We start from the raw sequence: 17,396 nt of genomic DNA on the forward strand, positions 1-17,396 counted from the left end.
ATTCGCCAAGTACTGCAGAAATGCCGCGAATACAACGTGCCCACACATCATCTATTCATCGACTTCAAAGCCGCATATGATACAATGGATCGGGACCAGCTATGGCAGCTAATACATGAACACGGATTTCCGGATAAACTGACACGGTTGATCAAAGCGACGATGGATCGGGTGATGGGCGCAGTTCCAGTTTCAGGGGCATTCTCGAGTCCCTTCGAAACGCACAGAGGATTGCGGCAAGGTGATGATCTTTCGTGTTTGCTATTCAACATCGCTTTGGAAGGGGTAATACGAAGAGCAGGGATTAACACGAGTGGTACAATTTTCAATAAGTCCGTCCAGCTATTTGGCTTCGCCGACGACATAGATATTATGGCACGTAACTTTGAGAAGATGGAGGAAGCCTACATCAGACTGAAGAGGGAAGCCAAGCGGATCGGACTAGTCATCAACACGTCGAAGATGAAGTACATGATAGAAAGAGGTTCAAGAGAAGACAATGTGAGCCACCCACCGCGAGTTGGCATCGGTGGTGACGAAATCGAGGTGGTAGAAGAATTTGTGTACTTGGGCTCACTGGTGACTGCCGAAAATGATACTAGCAGAGAAATTCGGAGACGCATAGTGGCTGGAAATCGTACATACTTTGGACTCCGAATAGAGTTCGCCGCCGTACCAAACTGACAATCTAATAAACGCTTAGACCGGTAGTCCTCTACGGACACGAGACCTGGACGATGCTCGTGGAGGACCAACGCGCACTCGGAGTTTTCGAAAGGAAAGTGCTGCGTACCATCTATGGTGGGGTGCAGATGGCGGACGGTACGTGGAGGAGGTGAATGAACCACGAGTTGCATCAGCTGTTGGGAGAACCATCCATCGTTCACACCGCGAAAATCGGACGACTGCGGAGGGCCGGGTACGTAGCCAGAATGTCGGACAGTAACCCGGTGAAAATGGTTCTCGACAACGATCCGACGGGCACAAGAAGGCGAGGTGCGTAGTGGGCAAGGTGGATCGATCAGGTGGAAGATGACTCGCGGACCCTCCGTAGACTGCGTGGTTGGCGACGTGTAGCCATGGACCGACCCGAATGGAGAATACTCTTATATACCGCACAGGCCACTTCGGCCTTAGTCTGAATAAATAATTAACTGAAATCTCCAGCTTCCTTCTATTTTTTCCGCGCTTGGGCAGGACGGTCTTGAACCCTTTTTTCTTTGAAGGAAGTGGAGAATTCAGAGACTCCCCCTTCCTCTTGTTTTTATTAATGCTCATGGCTGAGCGTGGAGACGCGACCTTCTAAGAGTTTTTTTTTCCCAGAACGGTGTCCCTGCAGGATTACCACCGCTTGTCGGAATTTTACTTCCGCAAACGGGTCCAACGTAAAACGAAGGCACGGGCCCTTGCAAAGATCGTAACGGGATCAGTGGGTACAAATAGCGCTGAGAAGCACTGTTGAAATTAAAATAGCTTCGGGTAGTATTAAAAACTTCCTTCCGCAAAGAGAGAAAAGAACCGCACAGTACGAAAGCACGATGCGGTCTCGAATACAAAAATGGTAATTTGGCTTAGAAACCACGTTGCTAAGAAGTAAGAAGAAAATCTTTACTTTCCTTCTAAATATCACTATTATGCACACTCTGGTATTTATTTTCTCGTACAAACATCACTATAATAAAGATATATAAAAAATATATAGTTTTACAAATATGTAATAAAAAATGTTTTTTTTTTGACAAATTATGATACTATGATTTTGATATGTAGGTACAGCCAACCAGCGCGCAGATTTTAATACAGTTCTGTATAAGAACCTTACATAAATTGTATAACAATTTGGCAAATATAATTTCGGAGGGTTTTATTACAATCGCTGTATTGAAATAGTACAATTTTGTATTATTTTAATACAGTATCTGTAAAAAAGCGTACATTTTGTGTAATAGAACCATGCCAAAATGTACCGTGTGGAACCGAAGTCCGTCCACCACATGAAATATCAATAAATTAAAGAGGATAAAAAGTAATTATTTTAGAAATGTTTTATTTTATCCTGTTCAGATACTTAATAGAAAGCTTTTAAGACATTGAAATGAAAAGTAGGCTTTGAAATTAAAACAACAAAAATAAAAAACGAATCTCCTCTCACCAAACGCAGAGTTTCTGCCGCCATTTTTTGCGGGTAGAGCATAGTTGCACCAAAACTAACTGTGTTTTAATTGCTTAATGCGAATCATTATATAAGCTAAGCGGTATACAAATCGAAGGAATCGCTTGTCAAGGTGCGTATTGAACTATTTACAGTGGTAGTTTAGTCAATCTGCTTCAATTTAAATATTTAGTTGAAATATAGCTGTACGGATTTTGATCTTTTGATTCGAACGGATTTGGACGGATTTCGATTCAGGAGCAGTTGATTTAAATAATTATTTTATCATGTTTTTCGTAGTTTTCAATATGTAAATATGAAACTCTTCAAAAGTAGAAGCCTTCATGGTTCTGTGTCAATGACAAACGTTTCATTTGCATTCGATCTCTATTTCTATTTACTAGTTAATTTTTCATATACTAAGGTGCCTAAATGTACGGATTTTGATGCCCCACGGTATATGCCAAGATTTTATACTACATATAATTGTATGTATGAGTTTTTTTTTGGTCAGAATCAGAGAGTCCACCATTAATCATTTTACCAAAATTCGTAACATGTATTTGCATGAATGGAGCAATTATCACCAATAATGAATTGGCGCCCGAAATCATCTACAAAACATGCTAGCGGTGTTCCCCAACCTTGAAAACCGCACCGTCAGTGATCTTTCTGACATATGTATTTCAGCATAGAGCCTGTTACTGAGCTCCTTTCTGCGAAAAGCAACAACGGCTTGCTGCCTCATGGAACGCGAAACAACTTGTTAAACTGGTTTTGCCTTCTTAGTGTTATCACCAATTTTGTTTTATCGCACTTGCACCAGGTCACGACAGTACCTAATGGTAGCAAAGATCGGACCACTTTTTATCATTACGTTCGCCATTTCTATGAAATAAAATGAATCCTGACCTACTTTTAAAAATAAAACCATTTGATATTTATAGCATCAGCTTCAGCAATGATCTTAGTCCGTAGGTACACACAAAAGTTTCATCCCGTTTCACCAATTACAAACTCAATCTTAATTATTGTTGGTTAGGTGGTAATACAATAAATCAACAGAAGCGTTGACTGAGTGGGAGTGGAAGCAGCCACAAGCGAAGATGAACTGCTTGTATTGGAGAGTTTACTGGAACATTTAACTTAAAAGGAAATTTTTTAAGAGATCATTCGGAATGAAATAGGATGCGTTAGTCTAACCCGAACTGAATCACCTCAAAAAGGAATACAATTGAAAACAAACAATAGAAGTTATCGTTGTAAATTTAAAAAACGCACACTTTCTCGCCACATCTTCTTCTTTTTCTTCTATATACATAAAAATGAATATCTGTCTGTCTGAACCTTATAGACTCCGAAAATACTGAACCGATCGGCGTGAAAATTTGTATGCAGAGGTTTTTGGGGCCGGGGAAGGTTCTTAAGATGGTTCGAGACCCTTCCCCCTTTGGAGAGGGAGGCTTTCATAGAAATGAAACATCAATTTCTTCACAACTCGAGAATTAATCAGAGAATAAATCAATTTTAGTCGAAACGAAGTTCGTCGGGTCTGCTAGTTACAGAATAAAAATTGATTGCTCAACTAGATGGCTACCGAATTAAGCCAAATTTTATTTTCATTGATGATTACCTCCATAAGTGCTCGAGAAATGCAAACCTATAAAAACGGCAATGCCTTAGGAAATGTACGAGGAAAAATTTGTACGAGGGACGGTTGAATACATTCCACTAAAAAGAGCTTAAAATATTTTTTCCAAGTCAATCTGTTAAACCACAGTTCCCGTTAGTCTTAAACATTAGTTCGAGGCTAATTTGATATTAGTTAAATCAATTGCTGAAATGGAACTTGCCTGGCGTATTATTTAGCATCCAATCGGGGCGACGTAATTGATTATGAACAAAACCACGCCCGCAATCAATCTGCACTTCTGACTTTCAACGATTCGATATCATCAGCGCTTATCGCGCACGCTCCCTTATCGCATACATTACATAATCGACTCGACTCGATGCTGCACAGATTTTTCTATAGGAAATCTGATGTAATATGAGTATTGAACCGAATTAGAGCTGAACCTTCAATTTATTTCGATAAGCTAAGAGAAGAACTCTTTCTACCAAGTCCCCATAGCAAGAAAGATTACCTTTGCTACCATTATTTTTTTTTCTGGCGTCATTTGTACGAGTACGTTATATTATTTTTTTGCGACAAGTTGTCCGAAGATCTGCAATCGTGTCATTCTGCCCCTACAATGATTGATGGTCCCCTTGGGTGTTTGACTTCTGGCTAGAAAATCATCGCCACTCAGAATAAAATGTGATAGGCTCCCACAAAAAAAATCATTACAGATCCTACAGGAATTTTGAACGTGTAAATTTTTTGACGTTCTTCAACTGAAGAGATCAGATCTCATTTAAAAGATTTTCTCATTAAAACCAAATAAAATCGATATTGGGCGCCATGGTGCCTCTTCGTTCACAGACTTGATCGTGCGAAGATATTCTTTTCCGCCAGAGATCAAGAAACGACAGTATCGACGGGTCCAGCCATCGATAACGTACTTATGTGCCTTCTTAAATAGAGCAAGATATTCTTTTGAATACTCAGGAATGACTGCTGGAGGTGTTTTTTAATTACTTATACTCGGCGAACGTCAGATTATATCGTAAGATTCAAGAATAATATCGTTTGAACTTTGGACACTATCTGAAGATATTGGCTCAACATGAAACCTAGTTCCGTATTTCAATTGCGCTGTTCTTAAACGGAAATTTGGTGAGCCAAAACCAATGTATTTATTTATTTGTCATATTGTTGCACAGCCTAGCCAGGCGGTAAGATGCACGGCTATGAAGCAAGGCCATGCTGAGGGTGGCTGGGTTCGTTTCCCGGTGACGGTCTAGGCAATTTTCGGTTTGAAAACTGTCTCGACTTCCCTGGGCATGAAAGTATCATTTAGCCTCATGATATACAAATGCAAAAATGGTAACTTGGCTTAGAAATCTCGCGATTAATAACTGTGGAAGTACGGAATGAATAATAAGCAGCGATGTACCCGCCCACCCATGGTTACGACCTGAAAGATGATTAAATTTTCTTTTGAAACATCCCCAAAAATCCAAAATCGTCCAAACAATAAAAAAGTTATAGCAATTTCAATTTGGGGTCAATTTGACCCCAGAGCACAGACAACGTAAGTTTTTTTGAGCACAGACAGAAGGTTAATTTTAAATTATTTAACTCAAGATTGGATCTGTGGCAAAAACTCGGATAAACATAAAACTTATAATTTGTCTCGTAACAATATCTCAATTTCCAAACCATTTTGCAACTGCTCAATAAATAATATTGCTTTTTATAGTAATTGAGCACAATTTGTTTGTTTATAAATTAACTGCCAATTCATGCCCTGAAGAATGCCTTTCCAACAGGCCACATGCTACACCTACACGCAGATGAAATTACTCTTATTCTCTCTGTTTACTCACATTCGCCATGCGCTGAAGGTTGCCTCTCCAGCAGGCGGCATACTAAGCACGAATACAGCTATGTCTTATTCTCTCTGTTTACATTTCGTTTAACAGAACATACTCGATTGAACTAGTACAGCACCATTCGAAATCTTGTAGTGCGACTGAATGATGTCGAATGAAATACATAATGCCACAATTTGTTCGAAACGAATGCAGAAAAGTACGAATCGAGTGATTCGATTCGAGATGCGCAATGTTACTCCAGGTACACCTGGTCCATCTGGATCATGGCTCCATCACCTTCAAGGATCTGAAGCTGGTTGGAGTGATTAACTACACCGTCGTCGGCTGGGAGCGATACCGGCCCGTGCACAGTGATGTGACACAGTGCATCAAATGTTACAAGTTCAGACACGGCACGCTTGCTCGCTCAAGAGCAAAAGCATCAAACTGGCAGATTTCCTCGAGGAGAAGGAGATCGACGTGGCGTTCATCACTGAACCGCACCTTAAACCGGAGGTGAGCGTCCACATCCCGAACTTCCGCATCGTGCGACTCGACCGGCCGTCCAGGGAGGTGGTGTGGCCATCGCACTTCGATATAACATCAACTGTCGTCTGCTGCCAAGCTTCCAGCTGAACATCATCGAGCCCATCGGTGTCGAAGTGCCGTCGGCACAATCACGCTCATCGGCGTACTGCCCAACTCAAGCTAAAGCCGGCGATGGTTCATCGGCCGCCCTTCGGAGGGACATCGTCAAGCTAACGCGACGACAAGAGCAGTATATCATTGCCGGCGACCTAAATGCCAAACATCAAGTTTGGGACAACAGTCACGGCAATCGAAACGGCACCATTTGAAGCAACTACATGGCGGAAGGCCACTACACGATCTTGAGCCCGGATTCCCCCACTCGGCTGAGTCGGTCCGGTGTCCACGCAACCCTCGACCTATACATAACAAACATGAACGACCACGTCACCACCGAGTCGACTGGGGCAAGTTCCAAAGGTGCGTGGACAACAACGTCGACTACGAGGCGCGACCGGTAACGCCTGAAGCAATCGTTCGGCAGCTGCGTTCCATCGAGGAGGCGATCTCGGTGGCCCGAGAGTAACATGTACCGACGGCTCGGCAGGTAAGCAACTCCTTAAACATCGATACACTCACCAAAGATTTGAGATTCAATTGCGGAATGTCACTCGCAGGCAGTTCCAGCGTACCGGACTGCCTGAGCTTAAGGCACGCTCAGGCACGATTTCTCGAATAAGATCCGCACACTCCCAGATTATGCTAACCCGAGCAGCACAAATTGGACAAAAATGGTTGCAGCAACTTGATTGTGACTAAATCTGGTCACATATAAGTTGCAGTAATCTATGCGGAACATGTGTGCTTCTAGGGAAGCCGTTCTGGAAAATGACAAAAATACTAAAATCCAAGCCTCGGCCCATTCCACCTTTGATCCCATTAGACAATAATGGCTCTAAGGATCGCTTCATAACTCCTGCAGAGAAGGTCGCTGAAATAAGTCGTCACTTCGTCAGCTCACATAATCTTGGGCAGAACATCGTTAGTCCACACGAAGCAGCCTTCAACGAGCATGCTAAAAACATCCATTTGATTCCCAACGACTTCTCGGAGGAGTTGGAGATCTCAGTTGGCGAATCGAAGAACATGAAGGCCCCAGGCTTCGACAACATCCTGAATCTCGAGCTCAAACACATGCGTGCTCAGTTCTTTGAGCACCTCTCGCTGATCTTTAATCAGTGTCTCCGGCTCAGCTACTTCCCATCGTCCTGGAAGTCAGCGAAAGTCATCCTTCTCCGGAAGCCTGGGAAGGACCCTTCCTACCCCAAAAGTTATCGTCCCATCAGCCTTCTCTCAGGATTATCCAAGCTATTCGAAAAAGCTATTCATCACCGGTTACTTGAGTCTGCCGAAAATCTCAACATCTTGCTCGAGGAACAGTTTGGTTTCCGACGTGGTCGATCAACCGTACACCAACTGATCCGAGTTACCAACGTCCTCAGACGGAACAAGTTTGTCTCAAAAACATCCGCAATGGCCTTACTCGATGTCGAGAAGGCGTTTGACAATGTATGGCATGATGGCCTACAACGCTACAATTTTCCCAGCTACCTGGTGAAAATCGTCAAAAATATCTGTCGGCAAGGACATTCCGGGTCTCTATCAGCGGAGCGAGTTCCAATGCACACAACATCGTTGCAGGCGTCCCCCAGAGCAATATCCTTGGGCCCCTGCTTTTCAATCTGTTCATCTCCGACATGCCAGAACCTCCAGAAGGCGGCATTCTGTCTTTGTTCGCAGATGACACCTCCATCGTCTGCAACGGTAGAGTGATCAGAGCGCTAGTGGCAAAACTCCAACGAGGCCTGGATGCCTTGAAAGAATACCTCACCAGCTGGAAGATCATTATCAACGCGACTTAGGTCATCATTTTCCCTCACTCTAAATCCCCTAAACATGTTCCGCCTGGGGACTGTAAAATCATCCTCAATGGCACGACTGTGGAATGGGCCAATTAGGCCGACTACCTTGGCTTGACCCTCGACAGCAAGCTTATTTTCAGGCAACAGGTTGACAAGACGGTGACAAAGTGTAACGTTTTGTTGAAACTACTTTACCCTTTGATCAATCGTCGGTCGTCATTGTCCCTGAAAAATAAGCTTGCTGTCTACAAGCAAATCATCCTGGGAGAGCTGCGCTAAAACCCACCACCTCAAACTTCAAGAGGTCCATAACAAATTGCTGAGGATGATTTTCAACACCCCTCCCAGGTCAAGAACATTTGAGGTCCACCATCTGGCCGGGATAAAAATCTTACCTGAACGCTTTGATGAGTGTAAAGAAAAGTTTAGGGTCCGTTACTTGCATTCGGATCAGGCTCCAATTAGGGCGCTAGTTCCAATCTAGGTTATCAAATTTTTATTGTAAATATTAGTGTACATAGTAGGGGGAATGACGGCTTTGGCAGGTTTTGTTCTATTATTGGCAGGGGGTTTTTTATGACTGACTAGGCTCAAATTTGGCCTAAACATTCTTTGCATATCAAAGAATATTGTGGCAAAATTTCATAAAATTTGGTCGACAAAACCCCCCCTGCCAATAATAGAATAAAACCTGCCAAAGCCGTCTTTCCCCCTAGTTAGGTTATCAAATTTCAAAAACACACTATCGCCTCCTAATGGCCGTCATGATATATTATATTTTAAAACTCAAATAAGGCCGATACAAATTAAATTTATTTTATGTCATTTAGGGGGCGAATTTGTTTTTGCGGTTTTAGTTTTTTTTTAAATTTTGAACATGTTTTTATCTTGGTACGAAATATGTCATTTATAGACTATACAATATACATTTGTCATCAAGAGTATTTCAAATAAAAATAACAGCATATATATTTATCGGCATAAATATTTTATATCCTATCCAGGTCACGCATATTAAAGGGACTCTTGCTTACAGATTCCGTCTAAGCTCCCTTGCAATATGTGGCCTATCCATTTCCACTAATGTTCTCGAACATCTACATATTTTTATCGGTATTTGATGGTTTTTATGTTGCTCGGCACACGCCATCCAGCTGAATGGTCGTCCGAATTGTAAATTTTAAACATCATCTGCGTTATCTTTGCCTATGTACTCAACACGTTTCAAGATGGAGTGGTACACTCGCACCAAAGCGTGAATCAATCCGGTATGGTTTCCAAATATTTCGATAACTCGCAAAGTTATCCCCGGCTTGTGGTTCCAATACTTCAAATTGCCAATATGCCTCGGATGGGTGGTTTTTGAATAACACTGGCTGAGACTTGAAGACGCTGTTCGAAGTTCTCGAACCAACACTTCAGCTGTCCAAGTCAAAGAGCAATTAAGGCAATAACCTCCGGTTGCTACAGTCATCCTTTCTTCATCGGTCAGTCCACCCATGCCCGCCTGTCCTGTCTCCAGCAGCGCCCGACTCCCACTTACAGGAATACATACCGTTGACGTACACTACTTTACTTCTCTGATTCTTCACTTTCCTCACCGTTTGCTTCTCTACGCTCCTCAATCATCCGTCGGGTTACATCTGTAATCCATTCTTTTCGCTAAGTGAGCAGCTCACCCAAGTTTTTCTCGCCGAATTCGATAAAAGCATTCTTCAATGCCCACTTATATTCTACGCTGCCACCTTCCAGAACATCCACTACCCGAGTTCTAAGATCTTCAACGAACGATTTCTTCACAGCTGGATATTCTAGACGGTCTATTTTGTTTCGTCGCCCGAGCCTCTCCTGATACCGCTGAATCCGAGCAATGCGTTTTCACCAATTAGAAGATGATAGTCAAAAGCGATGTCAGCGCTGCATTTATTACGGACCTAATAAGGCATCGTCTCCGTTTTCAGCTGATCCATTTCGACAGGAGCTAAATACTAGTCCTGCCAACATGAGAAACGGGCGCAGGAGGACCACCCGGCCGACGTTGGTAGGAATATTTTATGACGCCTGAAGGGAGCAAGGACAAATTCGAGGATGATAGATAAAGACGCGACATGTCAGTCACTCATCAATCCAGCTGATCAGCTGAAACGTTAGCTCGACAACTTACAACAACTTCTTTAAGTTTTGACAACCTCTCCTAATCCAGATATAGAGAAAGGTTGATAATTCTCCGACGGCAGCAGGCAAGATTCCGCCTCGGACGATCATGTGAGAACCGTTATGTCACGCTTTGCATCATGCTGGAGCAGGTCATTTTATTTCAAGAGTCCCTCCATTTGGTACTGATTGACCACGGAATCGTGAGTGAGTACAAGAGTGAGACAAAGGTACATGTATTATACCTCTATTGCTATTTTTCAACGTTGTCGAAGAAATCATGGACTTCTCTAGCAGTCTATCTCCATAGAGCAATCGAACGAGATGATGATACTGCTCTACTAAGCTAGAGTAAAGTAGAGTAAAGTACCAAGTAGAGTAAACTTAAAGACCAGGTCGTATGCTCCCACTCAACAAACTCCAACTCCACAGTAGCAAACAGTGGAGAAGGTCGAAACCAATGACCACAGTGTGAATGGGCGTAGGCCGGCCACAGACAACGTTAGAGCAGAGACGAAATCTGCAAACAAGCGCTGGATGCCGGCAAGACATCGCAGCAGAGGCAGACCCAGGATCGCCTGAAGGCAAAACCCTTACAGAGAAATAAACAAAGTTGATGAGAATGAGACCTGGGCTCAAGTCAAGAATGGAGATCCTTAACATTTGCCTCATGTATCCTAAAAGGTGTTCAGAACACAAAAGTGCGTGTGTGAATGTACATGGGTGCTGAGAAAGAAACCAATCCTAGTGCCGTATAGCCTTTGAATTGTGTAACTTTGATTAGCTAAGTAATAGAGGTTTATTTTCGTGAGGGCCGATTTACGAAGGATTAAAGGTTTACTCTAAGACAAATCCTTGATAAATTCCGGGAGTACAACTTGCAGACACATCATCTGTTTATTGATTTCAAGGCAACGCAATATTCAGTGAAACGGAGTGAATTATGGCAAATTATGCTTGAACATGGTTTTCCGGCGAAACTGAAATCAAGTGTAAGGGTTGCGGATGAAATATCGACGTCATTTGTTACCTTATAACCTATTCAGATTACGCCATTAATGACATAATAATTGGCGTTTCAGGGTAAATACGCTTTATGATGTCATTATTTACGTAATATTCCATACATTTTGCGCTGTCAAAAGATACCCGCTAAAAAGAGCCATAAAGAATTTATTACGAATAATTATTACGAGAGAGCTTTCGTTCTAACTGGGATGCAGTGAGAAATTCAACAAAACAAAACTGACAAGCGTCACGCTCTCTTTGCCAGAGAGAAAATTCTCTCTGTTTTCATTTCGTTTCGTAGTTGACAGTCATGCTCTTTCTGTCGCAGCAGGGTCGAATGCATGTTAGATGGAAATCTTCTGAGCGCTGAAGAATAACTCGGATTGTGATGGTTTTGTGGAAAGCATTTTATATGATGAAAAATAATGATGATAATTATTTATTCTCCACTTATTCAACATGAATTGTTTAAAAAACAGATGCTCTCTAGAATTAACATGAAGTATTTAACTTAAACCTAGATTTAATAGAATAAATCGAATAAATTTTCAAAGTTCAAGGGCCAATGCGGAAGACAATTTAAAACGTAGGAATGGTTGTAAAACGAATATATTTGATGAATAAACATGATTTCATAAATTGTTTCAATTCTGCTCCTTGAATGGCTTAATATACTTTGGATTTCAACATTTTTCACGTGGGACAACTGTACGATTTGAATGGGATGTATATATAAAGTAGAATAGCCTTAAATAAAACATGGATTGGTAATGCATTAATTCATCCAAAATCTAGTTTAAATTATATCACATTCACACGATTCGATTTTGTTAGAAGCTGTATCATTGATTGTCGAGTAGAACGCAATGGCTCAGTTTCCATTTAAAAAAAAAAATAAATTGCTGAGTTGCCCTTCATACATGGAGATACTGGTGGAAATACATTTTAGTTCGATAATATTTCTTGAAAATTGGTCCAATCGTCCTTTTTTTTATTTATTTGTGAGAATTCCCAAAAGTATCTAAATTTTTCTATCAAATCTCCGTTCGACCATAGTACAGAATCAAAATACTTTTTAAACTTAAAAATAAATTGAGGAATAGTCTGATTCCCCGAAGAACGGCGCACCCAACTAATGAATGTAGCTTCGCTCATTATCCTTAATGAGAGCTTCAAATATTCTTCGAAAATCCCTTTTCATATTTTTTTTTTATATTTTTTTTCGTAGAAACTTTGTTTAGAAAAAAAAGTTCGATTATCGCCACACAAATGCTTGATTTCGCAAATTAAATTTTAAAACTCTCCTTGAATTCAACCCTATATTAGCGTGCAAATGAGGAAACATGGAAACGTCAAGATATATTATCTTGCTGCAGTCTGAACACCTCGTAATAATTGGATACCCTCTCACTTAATAAAGTCATAAATAGCCCAATCTGAATAGGCTATTAGATTGATTAAAGCAGGGTAATGCACTGTAGAATCTACTGTTCAATATAGCGCTCTAGGGAGCGATTAGGAGAGCTGGTGTACAAAGAAGCGGTACCATTATCACAAGATCGTATACGCTCCTGAGATTTGTGGACGATATCGACATTATCGGGATCGATCGCCGTGCCGTGAAAGAGGCTTTTGTGCCTTTCAATAAGAAGACAGCGAGGATTGGACTCACGATCAATACCAGCAAAACAAAGTACATGGTTGTTGGCAATAAACGTGGGTTCAACGTGGGGATTGTAAAAAATGGTGGTAGAAGAATTTATGTATTTTGGAACTCTAATGATGTTACCCGCGAGATGAAAAGGCATATTGCAGCTGCAAATAGGGCTTATTACGGACGTCGTAACCAGCTTAAGTCTCGTAGTCTGCAAACGAAAACAAAACTCGCGCTGTATACTACTCTGATTCTTCCGGTGGCTTTATACGGCCATGATCGAAGAGCTTTTGGAGTGTTTGAGTGTAAGATGCTGCGGACAATACTCGGCGGTAAACAAGAAAACGGTATCTGGCGGCGTCGCATGAATCACCAGTTGTACCAGGTGTATACTGCCGTAATCTGGAAAAGTGACGTAACAGCCATTTTACAACATGCTTGTTTTCCATTTTTCTGTTAAAGAGCTCGATGAGTAGCACTCGTTAACACCATTTTTGGAAAATGGCGTGTACGTCACTTTGTCAGATTACGGCAGTATAAAGGGCTGGATATTGTTAAGCTTATACTACATGGCAGACTACGACGTATGCCGGAACAACGTCAAGCGAAGTTATTATTTAGTAAAGAGCCCGGAAGAGTCCGCAGGCTTCGTGGAAGGCCGCGTAGACGATGGCTTTTTGCAGTTGAAGAGGACCTGACGGCGCTCAATGTTAAGGGCGACTGGAAGTGATTGGCCCAGGGTACTCCATTCGGCGTAGGTTCATCGAAGAGCTGTAGTCCATTAAGTATGAAGTATCAAGTAAGTAAGAGATTTATTTTAGAACTTGTTTGGAAGAATGTTTTATTTTTCATAAAACAAGTGGGCGTAACTCTAAAAAAAACAAGGCAACTAAAAAAACAAGGCGTAACTCTAAAAACTCTAAAAAAACAAACAACAAAAAACCTTGAAGTAAGATAAACCAAAATCTGCAACCAGTTACTGATAAGACATCTCAGATCGTCTAAGGATTGGAAAGCGCCCAGGTAGCAATCGCCGTGCATGAGCCGAAATGGCTTTCTTACGACTATATAGAAACCCCCGCAGCTGCATCCTTTCTGCTGGTTTATCCGAGGCCGTATCTATGCCGCTAACAAGTAGCATGGTATTTCAATAATTTTAGGAACGTGAGCTAGATATGACGAGCTGATGCTTCACCGATTCTACTTCAAACTTCACCTATCTACTCCACATAGTCCGGGAAGTCAGAAATTCCGAATCTTCATAAAACATCCATGTTCAGACAACAAATCTCTGATTTCAAAAGTACACCTGACCATTGCCCCAGTACAACCAATTTGAGCTTCATCCTTAACTTAAACAAAAGCATATATAAAAATGATGGTGTTATGGATTCAACAGCAAAAACTTTCCCAAAAAGAAAAACTAAAATTTCTACGGAAATAAATTCCAGTATTTTTTTAATTATATGGAGTTTGTGCTAAGTTCATTACTGAATAAATATCAAGAGCTGTCGGACATAAAATAAATTTAATATTTGTATCGGCCTTAACAATATAAGAAAAAATCAAATCGAAGTTGGAGGGCTAAGCCGGCCGATCACTACTGTACATGTAAAAAATAATTGTAGAACAAATAATGAATAAAAAAAAAGAAGAATTTTACTACATACTACTGAATGAATAATATGTACGATTTAAGATAGAGCTGATGAGTGTCAATATTTTTCATGAGTTTGAGGCCTACATTGAATAAAATACGTAAATAATGTCTACTTTTTGAATGTGAAAAAGGCACTCACTTAGCCGTCACTATCAATCGCAAAATATTGAATACAATTTCAAGAAAAAGCTATACCGTGGACCTCTGGTAACTTAATAGTTTTTAATCTGAACACTTTTTAATTTGAACCCCATTGGTTTCAACTTAGTTCAAAAAAAGTTGAGATAGGCTAAATTTTAACGAAATTCAAATTGACGTAACTTTGCTTAAAATAATCCGATTCTGATAAAAGTGGAACCATCAAAAGCAATTCTTCTAGTTTTCTGTCTCCATCTATAATGTTCATTGAATGCTATCATAAAGATAAACCTACTGGAACTTTGCGTGCTTTCAACAAGTGTTCTAGTCAAGGAAAGTCAAGATGTTTCCCACCCGAAAACATCCTAGATTGGACCAAATCGCCATCTTCAGATTGGCAATCTTACGCTTTTGATAGTCAGAGACGCCAATGAAACTAGCGAAACTGAGTTATCCAAACAATCAAATCAATGTCAGCTTAATTTGTAAACTATGTTAAATGCTTATTTAGCGTTGTCAAAATTTGGATTTTTATAATCGAGAATATTATCTAAATCATAGACGTGATAATCATTGTTCCAATGCAAAAATACAGAATACTCAATTGCTGTGTTAATTTTTAGTTTTTCCTTTAAGGCGTTAGAGACTCATTTATACATCATCACGTGACAAAGGGAAACCGATATAAAGACTTATATTTGTTTTTTCGTTGGTATAAAAAAAATAAACTCCCAAAACAATTTTAAGTAAAACTTAAATATTGCGAATTGACCCTTCACCTTTGTATGATGAAATAAACCATGGCATGGCAACAGTAATTTCCAAAACCTCTTTTTAGAGAGGGAAGAAACAAAATAACATAAGCAACATACCACATGGATATTTTGCATAACATTACCACCACATACACGGTGCAACAAACTTATTGAAGTCACGTGACTCTCGTAAAGAACCCAAACATAAACAAACACATCCACGCTATATGCATCGTTGTTTATGTTCTCTGTTTACTTTTTCTATACACATGCTACATCAGTATATTTAATGTTGATTCCTTTTTCTTATGTCCCTTCTTACCTTTCTTTTACATTTTCGTTCAATGCACTGCTAATAACGATTCAGCATTTATTTTTGCTTTTTTCATCCACCAGCGAGCTATGTTTTCCTTTCTGCTTCGATACTTTCACGTGCTTTCTATTCCTTCCACTTGACTGGCAGCCGTTTACAAACACACCGTGATTGAAATCTATTTGGATTTTTTGCACTATACAATCCCACTTTTCAAATCAATCGACTTCACTTTTAGGACCGGTGCGAGGTCAAACTCCGACAAAACACTTTTTGCCACCGCTCGAACTTATTTTTAATCACACTGCTTCACCTTCACTCCGAACACGATGACACAACAATTTCAGAAGGGACGATTAGAACGGTTAAATCACCACGCTTTGATCAGCTAGTCACAACCCAACGCTCAAACGTGTCTTGAGCTCTAATCTCTCAACCTATCTGACCATAACGTGAAATCTAGAGCCTACCCCAATACGGTAATAGTACCGGCCTCCAGGAGTTAGCTGTGCAACGTGGTCTAGTTTTAATGCCGCAGTAAAATTCAATCGATCACCACTCTATTGCCGCTGAACCGAACAGAGCAGAGCGTTCAAAACGTGCGTTCGCACCATCAATCAGCCGAAGTAACAATAAAAATAGTGCGAATGGCAACGAGTCGCGACCACGCCAAAACGTGCAACGCCGCGCCTAGGAAGGGCGATATTGAAAGAGAGACCCCGGCTGACTGGGCCGGCTGCGGCCGAAAGAGAGAGGAAAGCGATCGCAGAAAACGCCAACCTAAATGACGAGTTTTTCGGTGCACTGCACATGCACATGCACAGGACGGAAAAGTGCGTTACCGAGGTGCAATTCAGGCGTCGACAAGTTAGAACCAGTTGAAGATACGCAATCATGCACGGATGCATCCGAAACCGGCTTTGTCAGTTAGCAAGAGCAGCATACGTAGCAGTGGAAAACCGCAGATAACGCAAGAAAGTCAGGGAACATGAGTGCGCGGCGCAACCCGATAGTGCAACATGCTGACTGACTAGTTAGCTTCGGAAACATGTGATCTCGTTCAAGCAGCGGCTGATCTGCGTCACATTTTGATACACCCATTACAACCGAACGGTACCGGAGGCACTACATATGGATTGAGTTGCGTCGCACCAATATTTATGATGTGTTGCACTGATCTTCGTATACTATGAGCAATACATTGTAGGCAGGTACAGTAGTATCCCGAATAATACTTCTGATCTTGATGCTAATATCATTACATAGAGCCAGTTCGCGAGAAGCGCGACCCCTATTCCAAGGGAGGTTGCAACGATGTTCTTCGATTTGGATGAAATTTTCAGGGTTTGTTCATATATGCAAGAGAAGGCATTTTGCAAATTTTCAGATTTTTTCATTGGGGGGAAGTGGGGTAAAACGGCCCTTCAAAAATTATTGTTAAAAAATCGCCAAAACCAAAAAAAATCAATAACTTTGGCAATGAGTGACCGATTTTGTTTAAATTTTGCACGCTTTTCTACTCAATTAGTACTTTATACCAAGTGGTTAATAGGGTTATAAAGTTGTTTACTTTAGGAGAAAAATGACTTTTTCGAAAAAAAATGGTCGTTTTTCCAGAGGGAATATTTTTCA

At 40.9% G+C, this 17,396-nt stretch overlaps 1 protein-coding gene across 1 annotated transcript in view; it reads right to left on the reverse strand.

Moving 5' to 3' along the window:
* The window catches only part of LOC134211039 (anion exchange protein 2), a 270,760-nt gene extending 254,316 nt beyond the window's left edge, over nucleotides 1–16,444 (reverse strand). Inside the window, exon 1 of the mRNA XM_062687581.1 lies at nucleotides 15,774–16,444. The gene's annotated coding sequence lies outside the window, so the exon portion shown is untranslated. The remainder of the gene's footprint in view (nucleotides 1–15,773) is intronic.
* Nucleotides 16,445–17,396: the final 952 nt, after the last annotated feature.

This window comes from Armigeres subalbatus, chromosome 2 (genome assembly GCF_024139115.2).
Source record: "Armigeres subalbatus isolate Guangzhou_Male chromosome 2, GZ_Asu_2, whole genome shotgun sequence".
Classification (NCBI taxonomy): Eukaryota; Metazoa; Arthropoda; class Insecta; order Diptera; family Culicidae; genus Armigeres; species Armigeres subalbatus.